This window comes from Salmo salar, chromosome ssa01 (genome assembly GCF_905237065.1).
Source record: "Salmo salar chromosome ssa01, Ssal_v3.1, whole genome shotgun sequence".
Lineage (NCBI taxonomy): Eukaryota > Metazoa > Chordata > Actinopteri > Salmoniformes > Salmonidae > Salmo > Salmo salar.
The window spans coordinates 54,620,699-54,634,137 of record NC_059442.1 but is presented as its reverse complement, the minus strand read 5'-3'; the positions used below and the strand labels follow the sequence as shown (position 1 = coordinate 54,634,137).

Here is a 13,439-nt window from a genome sequence, read left to right as displayed (position 1 = left end):
TTTGTGTTCCCTGGGCCCTCGATATGTCAGGTAGTCTTTTATTATAGCGTCGTAAGTAACATACCTTACTTCACTCTATGAACACAACCACAGCGTGGGCCTCTATAGCCGTCAAGATTGATCATGTTTGTAGCCTCTATCATTTCACTAACAGTGATTTGGGGAAAAAACGATTTGTTGGGACGTTGCCTCGGGTTACATCGATCATTCTGTCCTGCAGCTTGCTGTAAAATGGTAGTAGTAGTCTACCATCATGGCCTAGACTACTTGAAAACATTATTGTGACATAGCTAAGGAGTGGAGGCGGAGATTTAGCGTGCCTGTTTTGACTTTCACCTAGGGGCTTTAAATTCTCATAGAAGTACACTATTTTGTAAAAAAAACATTTTTTTAAAATAGAGATATAGGTGTATTTTTTTTTGTCTGTTTGTCCATAGATAGTACATTTTCCTCATGCGTTCAGATGGGCAACATATACATTGCCTTCAGAAAGTATTCACACCCATTTACTTTTTCCATATTGTTACAGCCTGAATGAAAAATGTATTAAATTGATATTTTGTGTCACTGGCCTACACACAATAGTCCATAATGTCAAATAATTACGTTTTTAGAAATGTTCACAAATTAATTCAATGAAAAGCTGAGATGTCTTGAGTCAATAACTATTCAACCCCTTTGTTAAGGCAATCCTAAATAAGTTCAGGAGTAAAAATGTGCATAACAAATCACATAAGTGTGCAATAATAGTATCTAACATAATTTTTTTTAATGACTGTCTCATCTCTGTAGCCCACATATATAATGTTTCTGTAAGGTCCTTTAGTCGAGCAGTGATTTTAAAACGCAGGTTTAACCACAAAGACCAGGGAGGTTTTCCAATGCCTCGCAAAAAGGGCACCTATTGGTAGATGGGTAAAAATATTTAAAGCAGTGAATATCCCTTTGAGCATGATGAAGTTATTAATTACACTTTGGATGGTGTATCAATACACCCAGTCACTACAAAGATACAGGCATCCTTCCTAACTCGGTTGCCGGAGAATAAAGAAACCGCTCAGGGATTTCACCATGAGGCCAATGGTGACCTTGGAAATAGTTAGATTTTAATGGCTGTGATAGGAGAGACCTGAAAATAGATCAACAACATTGTAGTTACTCCACAATAAAAATATTCCAACACATGCATCCTGTTTGCAAAAAATGTGGTAAAGAAATTAACTTAATTACAGTTTTGACTTAAATCGTCTTGAAAATCTTTGAAAAGACTTGAAAATGGCTGTCTAGCAATGATCAACAACCTACTTGACAGAGCTTGAAGAATTAAAAAACAAATAAAGTGCAAATATTGTACAATCCAGGTGTGGAAAGCTCTTGGACTTACCCAGAAAGATTCACAGCTGTAATTGCTGCCAAAGGAGATTCTAACATATTGACTCGGGGGTGTGAATACTTATGTAAATTAAATTTCTGTATATTTCATTTTCAATAATTTGCAAAAATGTATTTTTCTCTCTCAAATGTTGTGCACAAATTTGTTTACATCCCTTTAGTGAGCATTTCGTCTTTGCCAAGTTAATCCATCTACCAGACAGGTGTGGCATATCAAGAAGCTAAATAAACAGAATGATCATTACACAGGTGCACCCTGTGCTGGGAACAATAAAAGGCCACACAAATGTGCAGTTTTGTCACACAACACAATGCCACAGAAGTCTCAAGTTTTCAGGGAGTGTGCAGGAATGTCCAGCAGAGCTGTTGCCAAAGAATTTAATGTTAATTTCTCTACCATAAGCCACCTCCAACATCGTTTTTGAGAATTTGGCAGTACGACCAACCGGTCTTACAACCGCAGACCACGTGTAACCACACCAACCCAGGACCTCCACATCAGGGTTCTTCACCTGCAGGATCATTTGAGACCAGCCACCCAGACAGCTGATGAAACTGTGGGTTTGCAGAACCGAATAGTTTGTGTAGAAATTGTCTTGGGGAATTTCATCTGCTTGCTTCCCATTCTCACCAGGGTCTTTTGACTTGACTGCAGTTCGGCGTCGTAACAGACTTCACTGGGCAAATGTTCACCTTCGATGGCCACTGGCATGCCAGATAAGTGTGCTCTTCACGGATAAATCCCGGTTTCAACTGTACTGGGCAGATGGCTTCGTGTGGGTGAGTGGTTTGCTGATGTCAACGTTGTGAACAGGGTGCCCCATGGTGGGGTTGTGGTATGGGCAGGCATAAGCTATGGACAATGAACACAAGTAAGTGCACTTTATCAATGACAATTTGAATGCACGGAGATACTGTGACGAGATCCTGAGGCCCATTGACGTGCCATTCATGCACCGCCATCACCTCCTGCTTCAACATAACGCATGGCCCAATGTCGCAAGGATCTGTAAAATGTTTGGAAGCTGAAAATGTCCCAGTTCTTCCATGGCCTGCATACTCACCAGACATGTCACCCGTTGAACATGTTTGGGATGCTCTGGATCAACGTGTACGACAGCGTGTTCCAGTTCAAGCCTATATCCAACAACTTCGCACAGCCGTTGAAGAGGAGTGGGACAACATTCCACAGGCCACAATCAACAGCCTGATCAACTCTATATGAAGGAGATGTGTCGTGCTGCATTAGTAAAATTGTTGTCACACCAGATACTGACTGGTTTTCTGATCCATGCCCCTACTTTATTTTTTTAAGGAATCTGACCAACAGATGCATATCTGTATTCCCAGTCATGTGAAATCCATAGATTACAGCCTAATGCATTTATTTATATTGACTGATTTCATTAAATGACATTGTTGCGTTTTACATTTTTGTTCATTTTATATTTATTCCATTTTGAATTCTGGCTGTAACACAAAATGTGGAATATGTCAAGGGCTATGAATACTTTCTGAAGGCACTGTATCTGCTATTCAGTATGGGTCCAGTGAGAAGGATTTGGATGCATTTTCTTGACAGGTATAGCCTGTAGGCCAATCATAGTAAATATGTACAAAGTGAAACCGACATGTTGTGGAGTAGACTGTAGATTATTTGAATTAGAGTTTTGTTGAAGTTTCTCATGCTGTATTAAATAAACCTGTTTATATCCTAGTTTCCTTCTAATAGCTGCTGGTTCATCATTTTCATGACCCTTTCAACTTAGAATGGCTAACTTGATGATCATAGAGGCATATTTGGCAAACTACTTGTTGTTATGGTCTTTGCTTCGGCTGCTCCTACAACTTCAGCATCCAATAGAATCTTTGATAACGCTTTACCATGTTCTTTTTACTGTGTATTTCCTTTAAGTAAATTGCAATGACTATGGAGTACCACAGACGCTAAACCTAAGTACAGTGTAAGCAGTACAATGACAATTGGATGTGTTGGAACAGAATTGCAAAGTAAGCCCAGTTAGGAATAAGAGCTGTGTTTTTTTTCTTCATAATTCCGTGTTAATACTGACCTTTTTATATGAACGCTACAACTCCAAACAAGTTGTATCACTTTCAGTGTTGTGTCAACATTTCAAGAGCCTCTAAGGGTTTTTTCACTCTGGCTGTTATTAGACTGCCTGTCATGACTGCTGAGTTATGGGTGTCTTATGGATACTAGGCTATTGTTTTTAGAACAGACTTTTAATGTGAGCCATAATGTACATTCAACTAGTAAACACTGGGCATGTTTTTAGTGGGCGTGCAGTGACATTGAAACATTAAATGTTTTTCCAGACTCCAGATGTTGAATTTGGGCATTTGGATGGACTCTTTGACTGTAAGTTGTTTGTGATGTTTTTTTAATTACACACATGAAACAAATACAGGCTTTGTGTTGAGATCACAAGTTCTGGTGTTTTGTGACCTATTTGGCAGAATCTAACATTAGGGGATCAGCTGATGTTAAGGCGGTACTAGTGTCAAACGCGCGCTCTGCTGTTTTCCAACCCTGGTGCCAGGATTGGTAATTTACCTGCCTTATATCAGCTCGCTTGCGCTGAGGGGTGGAAATATTTTAGGTGTGCCCTTAATGTGTGCCAATTTCAAGCAGCGCTACTGGTGATATTTAAGACACACCAAAAGCTTGTCTTAGCAGTAACGTAATTGGTTATGGCATCGATTTTTACCAGCGGAGGCACACAGTAGCCTAATTGGTATTGTTTTATTAAAAAAGGAAAATCAGCAAAACTGTCAACAGACATTCCTCTTTAATTTTTTTTATTGGACATTATTTTTGTCCATGCAGCTTCTGTGAAAAGTTTGGACTCAGTAGGCCTATGTACGATTCCCATTGAATGAAAGGTGTCAGTGACTGTAGGAAGTATGTTCAGGGACATCAAGTTATTGTTTTTCCTTGATCATTTTGTAAAACAATAGTATCTTACACTTTCATCTGTTGGACCTAACTGTCCAATCGCAGGAATTTCGATCGCTGTCCTTGGTGCTGAATCCGGCCCGTGCCTAGTCTACACAAGAAAAGGAAAGTAGACAATCAATGTAGGGTGTTCCAGCAAGAGTGGACATCGAAATATTTCTTTATTGAGGTATCAGGGAAAGCTGTGTGCTTAGTGTGCAAAGAGAGCATCGCTGTCTTGAAAGACTACAACTTGTCCCGACACTTCCAGACAAAGCATGCAGAGAAATATAGGAATATGTCTTCTGAGCAGAGGGCAAGTGCATCGAAAGAGTTGCTTTCTCAGTTGCAAAAGCAGCAAGGACTTTTCACAAAACTGCGTTCAGCAAATCATGGAATTGCAAGAGCTAGCTATGTACTGTCCAATAAAATTGCTAAACATAAACCATTCGCTAATTCATTAAAGAATACTTAATTGACTCTGCAGCAATACTTTGCCCCGACAAGAAAGAGCTGTTTGAAAATGTTTCCCTGTCAAGACGTCCTCAACACGCCGTGCCATTGTTCATCGCAGAGAATATGGAACAACAGGTGAAAGACAAGGTACAGGATTTCTCCTTGGCCCTGGATGAGAGCAGTGATGCACGTGACGCGGCGCAGTTGTTGATATTCTTAGGAGGCATAACCCCAGACTTTGAAATTACAGAGGAGCTTGCTTTAGTGCAGTCAATGAAGACCACAACCACAGGGAAAGATTTATTGGAGGAGGATAATAAGAGTGTGGCAAGCTGGGACTGAGTTTTCAAAAGTTTATCCAGTGTGACCACTGATGGGTGCCCAAACTTGACTGGAAAAAAAACGTTGGCCTTTTGCAAAGGATACAAGATCAAGTAGCTGAGCTGAACATAGATAGGAATGTTTTCCTGCATTGCATTATTCATCAAGAGGTGCTCTGTAAACGTGTTCTGAAAATGAGCCATGTTGTGGATACAGTCACTAAAGTGGTGAACTTCATAAGAGCAAAATCTTTAAACCACAGGCAGTTTGTCTCACTTTTGGAAGAGACAGAGTTGGATCATGTTGATCTCCCCTACCACACAAACGTGAGATGGCTGAGTTTGGTGAAGGTGCTTAAAAGGGTGTGGGACCTGAAGTCGGAGATTGGTGAGTTTTTACAAATGAAAGGAATATGTGTGGATTCCCCTCAACATAATGAATGGTTGGCTGATCTTGCCTTCTCCGTGGACATCATGGCCTCATGAATGAACTGAATTCCAAACTACGAGGAAGGGCCTTTTTGCACATCAGATGTACAGCCTTGTCAAAGCCTTCAAGGGAAAATTACTCCTCCTGACCCTCCAAGTAGAAGCCAACAATCTCACCAAACTTCTGACACTACTAGTCTGTTCCCTATCAGATGACCAGTGGGAGACGTATACATCGCTTCTGTGTGCTTTGAACGGTGAGTTTTCTGTTCATTTTGAGGATTTTCAAAGTGTTGGAAAATGACATGGTGTTGGTTTCCTCTCCTTTCCTCTTCAATGTGGATAACGCTCCCACTGACCTGCAACTTGAGCTTATCCATCTTCAGTCTGATGCAGTGATTGGAGAACTATTCAAAACAATGTCACTGACAAGGTTTCATGCATCTCTTGATGAACAAAACAAAGATTAGTCGTCGCTCCGATGTTTGTACTGTTTGGGTCAACCTATGTATGTGAACAGACATTTTCAGTGATGAAATATAACAAGTCAAGGCACAGATAATCTCTTACTGACTCACCTCTCAGCAGTCCTACGCATAGCGACGTCAGAAACTATATCTGACTTCACTGCTCTAGTCAATGCCCATCAGAGGCTTCAATCCTCACACTGATTGAGTAGTTTAAATGTAATGTTGAGCTCTCTTTCTTGTGCTGAATGCCCTCCATGTAGTTCATTGCATGTTTAATAATGAAAATACCAATCACAAGGAGAACATGGATGTTTTTTATTTCTGTGCATGTTAAAAAAGTTAAATAAGTAGCATATCTGGACGTGATTTACAGTAGATATATCTGCCAACACAGTCATACACATGATGTAGAATCCTGTAATATGATTCTGGCCCACGATGGCTAGAATATATTCTAATGTGGCTCTCCATGGAAATGAATTGCCCAGGCCTGGTGTAGACGTTGTTGAAGTCGCCCCCCCCCCCCCTAAAAAACGCTAAACATTTGATTGGCTACATGTTTGTTATAACTAGGCCTATTGTAGGGTTAGTGTATATTTTTTTAAATAACTATATGGGCAATTCCACAGTAACGGAATTGCGGTGAGACTCAGCAACAACCATTGATTTCAAAGTTTAACAAACCATACAACTCTATGCACAAGGACTACTTTAAACAATTTACACAGATTATTATTTAAAAAAAAAAAATTTTTACGAAGACACATTTGTTGGAGGAACTTTGCAGGTGCGAAGTTTGGTATCAGAATTTTGGTAAAATCTCTCAATTTATGTTAAATATCTGCTCCGAATCAGGATTAAATATGTCTGCTGAAAGAATGGGATGTCAGCTATGACGTGACATTTTTTTATTTTGGTTATTGTAAGTGAAGTGGATTTACCCTCTGTAACAGAATTTCATAATCGGTCCCTGATCTGTACTACACAGAAATGCAAAATTATGGATATGAATGTCATTCTCTTCATGGTAATATATCCTAAATAGGTACAAAAGGTAGAAATATGTTATATCCTCCTTTGCATATTTGGGTAATTATTCTACACACTGACTATTATTTTAATGAGCTCCACCACCAAACAAGACCAAATTTGGTTGTACCGGACCAAATCTGAACCAATCATAGCTGTCTGTTTCACAAGTTTGGACATAAAAGAGTACAGTAAAGTTCAGTATAGGGCTGGGAATTGTCAGGGACCTCACAATATGATATTATCACAATACTTAGGTACCGATACGATCTACATTTCTATATGTATTGTGATTCGATGGTCGAAACATATTGCTCACCATATGTCTGCTGCAGAGGAGCAAGAGAGCCATGAGAAAATTCATTTTCATCAGTCATGGAAATAAAAGCGCTGAAAACAAATTGCCTACCTAATTTTAAAATAATCTTGAAGGGAAAATACTGGAATTTTGGTTTAGGTGAAGGCCAACTAATGCATAATATTGCGATATTGTCAAAACAATATGATATTGTCAAGATAATACCCCGATTTCTAACTGTATCAACCCCCCCCCAATTTATAGTGTACTCAACTCTAGTATGCCTTGTGTACTGTACTGAACTCTACTCTAGCGTGCTATATGCTACTGTTCTTTACTGTGATCTACTGTACTGCAATGTACTGATCTGAACGATCATACATTTTCTTTACTGTGCTCTACTGTACTGTCCAAACTTGTGAAACATATACGTGTATGATTGGTTCAGATGATCCGGCCAAATTAAGGCCGGTCCAGACATCTGTGGTCCAGGCGTCTGTGCATCTGCGGACTGACCAAATTTCAATGTCCGCGGACGGTCAGTCCACAATGAGCAAGAGAATGGTTGCCCAAAAAAGTGTTAAACACATCCAATTATATTTTAGATTCTTCAAAGTAGCCACCCTTTGCCTTGATGAAAGCTTTGCACACTCTTAGCATTCTCTCAACCAGCTTCACCTGGAAGGCTTTTCCAACAGTCTTGAAGGAGTTCCCACATGCTAAGCACTTGATGGCTGCTTTTCCTTTGCTCTGCGTTCCAACTCATCCCAAACCATCTCAATTTGGTTGAGGTCGGGATTGTGGAGGCCAGGTCATCTGATGCTGCAATCCATCACTCTCCTTCTTGGTCAAATAGCTCTTACACAGCCTGGAGGTGTGTTGGGTCATTGTCCAGCTGAAAAACAAATGATAGTCCCACTAAGCGCAAACCAGATGGGATGGCGTATCACTGCAGAATGCTGTGGTAGCCATGCTGGTTAAGTGTGCCTTGAATTAAATAAATCACCGACAGTGTTACCAGCAAAACACCACCACACCATAACATCACCTCCTCCATGCTTTACGGTTGGAAATACACATCCGGAGATTATCCGTTCAACCACACCGTGTCTCGCGAAGACGCGGCGGTTGGAACCAAAAATCTCCAATTTAGACTCCAGACCAAAGGACACATTTCCACCGGTCTAATGTCCATTGCTCGTGTTTCTTGGCCCAAGCAAGTCTCTTCTTCTTATTGGTGTACTTTTAGTAGTGGTTTCTTTACAGCAATGGACCATGAAGGCCTGATTCATGCAGTGTCCTCTGAACAGTTGATGTTGAGATGTCTGTTACTTGAACGCTGTGAAGCATTTATTTGGGCTGCAATTTAGGAGGCAGGTAACTCTAATGAACTTGTCCTCTGCAGCAGAGGTAACTGGGTCTTCCATTCCTGTAGCAGTCCTCATGAGTGCCAGTTTCATCATAGCGCTTGATTGGTTTTGTGACTGCACTTGAAGAAACTTTCAAATTTTTTGAAATGTTCCATATTGACTGACCTTCATATCTTAAGGTAATGATGGACTGTCATTTCTCTTTGCTTATTTGAGCTGTTCTTGCTATAATATGGACTTGGTCTTTTACCAAATAGGGCTATCTTCTGTATACCACGCATACCCTGTCACAACACAGCTGATTGGCCCAAACGCATTAAGAAGAAAAGAAATTCCACAAATTAACTTTTAAGAAGGCACACCTGTTAATTGAAATGCATTCCAGGTGACTACCTCATGAAGCTGGTTGAGAGAATGCCAATAGTGTGCAGAGCTGTCATCAAGGCAAAGGGCGTCTATTTGAAGAATCTCAAATTTTGATTTATTTAACACTTTTTTTTTTTTTTTTTTGGTTAATATATGATTTCATGGGTGAAATAATATAGGATTTGAGCTAATCTAGGTTTATAATTCATCAGATGTGTTGCACCACTTAATCATAGATCCATTGATCCAGATTTAAAATTATCGGTTTTAAACTATGATTGGTGACCTGCTACACCAATATATGATGTATTTCATGAGTTGAAACGAAGTAACTAGCCTACTTGACAAATGAAGCCACACATTGCTGTTCGTTGATAAGATAATAACAATTAGAACTACTACATCTCCATTGTGAAAGGTTGTCATGGGTTGGCTGATTTGAAATAAAATCTGTTATTTGCCAGTACTAGACAGAACTAATTCTTTAGCTAACGTTAGCTACTGTAGCTAGCTAGTTTATAAACCAAGCTAGCTAGCATACAATGTTATTTATTGTCATTACTTAACGTTGTTTAGCCATTATTTGTCCGCTAACCACCTGATCATGGCACGTCAAAGCAGTTCAGATTTCTCGGCTTGTGGAAAAAAACCTCTTGTCGGGGCTGATGGAGATATTTTCTAATGTACTGGAGGATTAAAAAGACAGACAACACGACTGTCAAAAAGAAGACCGACGACAACACGACTGTCAAAAAGAAGACCGACACCTGGGCCATTTCATGCAACAAATGTAATGGATCAACACAGATTTAAAGAGAAGAGGGACCCAAATCAGATGAAACAGTGCTGGAAAAAAATGACAAGCGAAATCCAAAATTGATGCGGCAGAGGAGAAGCGTGGGCTATTTCTGACCGGAGCCGGAGGGGGACCTCTGTCCAAGGGAATTGATCCTATCACCCAGAATAGATGCGAGATTTCCCAGCAGTTTGCCCCTCTCTGTAACTCCTATGACGACGATGATGACGACAGACAACTTGACCCACCATTATTTAGTAAGCATAAATAACTGGTAAATAGCAATGCCTATAATGCACGTTAAAACTAACGATCATGTTACTTCACTACAATGTTATCATTATCAGGCCCTTTACAGCATGTTGCTTAACATCATTCGTACCAAGGCTGGGCATATCATAAGCACCAATTCAATTGTTGTACAAAATGTGCACGTAAATAGCCTACTGATAATTAGTTAATTATCAGAAAACTCAACATGATTCAACTTGTCTAATTATTCTCTGAGGAATTAGTTTTGGTCTCTCCACAGTAAATATTATCAGTTAAACCACCTCCGTTTAGAATGTATCTCCAATCTACATTTATACATTTTTAATTTATTGAGCAACAGGCTTAAATTTAATCTAGGTTTAAAGTGAAAACTAAACTTAGATTAGAGGAAGGATTTAATTTCACTAGGATTCATTTAAAACTAGGTTTAAAATTTGGTGCAACAAGAAAAATTGATAAATTGGGTTAAAAGGTTTAAGAGTTAATCCATATTGGTGCATCCCACCCCATATGTGTTATTTCATAGTTTTGATGTCTTGACTATTTTTCTACAATGTAGAAAATAAAGAAAAACCCTTGAATAAGTAGGTGTTCTAAAACTTTTGACCGGTAGTGTATGTATGTATGCATGTACGTACGTACATACATGCATGCATAAACTCAGCAAAAAAAGAAGTCCCTTTTTCAGGACCCTGTCTTTCAAAGATAATTCGTAAAAATCCAAATAACTTCACAGATCTTCATTGTAAAGGGTTTAAGCTTTAATTTGGTTTATTGCACTTGTGAATGTATGATATTTCTAATAATTCTTTTTGAATTTCGCGCACTGCAATTTCACCGGATGTTGTCAAATCGATTCCGCTAACGGGATTTGATCCATAAGAAGTTTTAAACTCTGTTTCCCATGCTTGTTCAATGAACCATAAACAATTAAATGAACATGCACCTGTGGAACGGTCGTTAAGACACTGACAGCTTACAGACGGTAGGCAATTAAGGTCACAGTTATGTAAACTTAGGACACTAAAGAGGCCTTTCTACTGACTCTGAAAAACACCAAAAGAAAGATCCCAAAAGGTCCCTGCTCATCTGCGTGAACATACCTTAGGCATGCTGCAAGGAGGCGTGAGGACTGCAGATGTGGCCAGGGCAATAAATTGCAATGTCTGTACTGTGAGACGTCTATGACGGCGCTACAGGGAGACAGGATGGACAGCTGATCATCCTCGCAGTGGCAGACCACGTGTAACAACACCTGCACAGGATCGGTACATCCGAATATCACACCTGCAGGACAGGTACAGGATGGCAACATCTGCCCGAGTTACACCAGTAATGCACAATCCCTCCATCAGTGCTCAGACTGTCCTCAATAGGCTGAGGGAGGCTGGACTGAGGGCTTGTAAGGCAGGTCCTCACCAGACATCACAGGCAACAACGTTGCCTATGGGCACAAACCCACCGTCGCTGGACCAGACAGGACTAGCAAAAAGTGCTCTTCACTGACCAGTCACGGTTTTGTCTCACCAAGTGTGATGGTCGGATTCGCGTTTATCGTCGAAGCAATGAGCGTTACACCGAGGCCTGTACTCTGGAGCGGGATCGGTTTGGAGGTGGAGGGTCCATCATGGTCTGGGGCAGTGCGTCACAGCATCATCGGACTGAGTTTGTTGTCATTGCAGGCAATCTCAACGCTGTTCGTTACAAGGAAGACATCCTCCTCCCTCATGTGGTACCCTTCCTGCAGGCTCATCCTGATATGACCCTCCAGCCTGACAATGCCATCAGCCATACTGCTCGTTCTGTGCGTGTTTTTCTGCAAGACCGGAATGTTGGTGTTATGCCATGGCCAGCGAAGAGCCCGGATCTCTATCCCATTTAGCACGTCTGGGAGCTGTTGGATCGGAGGGTGAGGGCTAGGTGCCTTGGTGGAAGAGTGGGGTAACATCTCACAGCAAGATCTGGTGTAGTCCATGAGGAGGAGATGCACTGCAGTACTTAATGCAGCTGGTGGCCACACCAGATACTGACTGTTACTTTTGGTTTTGACCCCCCCCCCTTTGTTCAGGGACACATTATTCCATTTCTATTAGTCACATGTTTGTGGAACTTATTCAGTTTGTCTCAGTTGTTGAATCTTATGTACATACAAATATTTACACATGTTAAGTTTGCTGAAAATAAACACAGTTGACAGTGAGAGTGTGTTTATTTTTTGGGCTGAGTTTATATACAGTGCCTTCAGAAAGTATTCAGCCTCCTTGACTCTTTCCGCATTTTGTTACATTACAGCCTTATTCTGAAATTGATTAAATTAAATGTTTTATTACAAATAAAAAATCAGAAATACGTTATTTCTGTAAGTGTTCAGTCCCTTTGCTAGGAGACTCGAAATTGAGCTCAGGATCATTCTGTTTCCATTGATCATTCTTGAGATGTTTCTACAACTTAATTGAAGGGGACTTTCAATGCTGCAGAAATGTTTTGTTACCTTTCCCCAGATCTGTGCCTCGACACAATCCTGTCTCAGAGATCTACGGACAATTCCTTCAACCTCATGGCTTGGTTTTTGCTCTGAGATGCACTGTCAACTGCGGGACCTTTTATATAGACAGGTGTGTGCCTTTCCAAATCATGTCCAATCAGTTGAATTTGCCACAGGTGGACTCCAATCAAGTTGTAGAAACATCTCAAGCATGATCATTGGAAACAGGATGCATCCGAGCACAATTTCGAGGCTCATAGAAAAGGGTCTGAATACTTAAGATATTTCATTTATTTGTAATTTATTTTGTAACAATTTCTAAAAAAACGGTTTTCGTTTTTTCATTATGCGGTATTGTGTGTAGATTGATGTGGAAAACTATTTAATCCATTTTAGAATAAGGCTGTAACGTAACAAAATCTGAAAAAAAACTAAACGGGTCTGAATACTTTCCGAATGCACTCTAGGCCTAGCTGCTGCTCCTGCTGGATTGGAACCCTGAATGACTCCATAATCAAGCACAGCGTGTGTATTTGAAGGTTGTTGATTTTTCATGTTGCTACTGTAGGTGGGCCCACTGCTAACACTTTGTTAACAATCTGAGAGGAGGGCCTGTGGAGAGTTGTGCTTTTCTGGTAAACAGATAAGAATGTTATAGTTTAATCTCAGATGGAACAGAAATAGCTTGTGGAAAATCTGTGTGTTTATATTTAGTCCCAGATCACATGGTTGATGCTAGGTAATGGTGCAGGCTAAGTGAATAATATGATATAATAGTCTGCAGTAAGTCTTTAGAGTG

At 40.2% G+C, this 13,439-nt stretch overlaps 1 protein-coding gene across 2 annotated transcripts in view; it reads left to right on the top strand.

Moving 5' to 3' along the window:
- Window positions 1-13,439, top strand: part of LOC106605012 (inositol polyphosphate-5-phosphatase A) — a 198,892-nt gene that overhangs the window by 578 nt on the left and 184,875 nt on the right. The window lies entirely within an intron of this gene.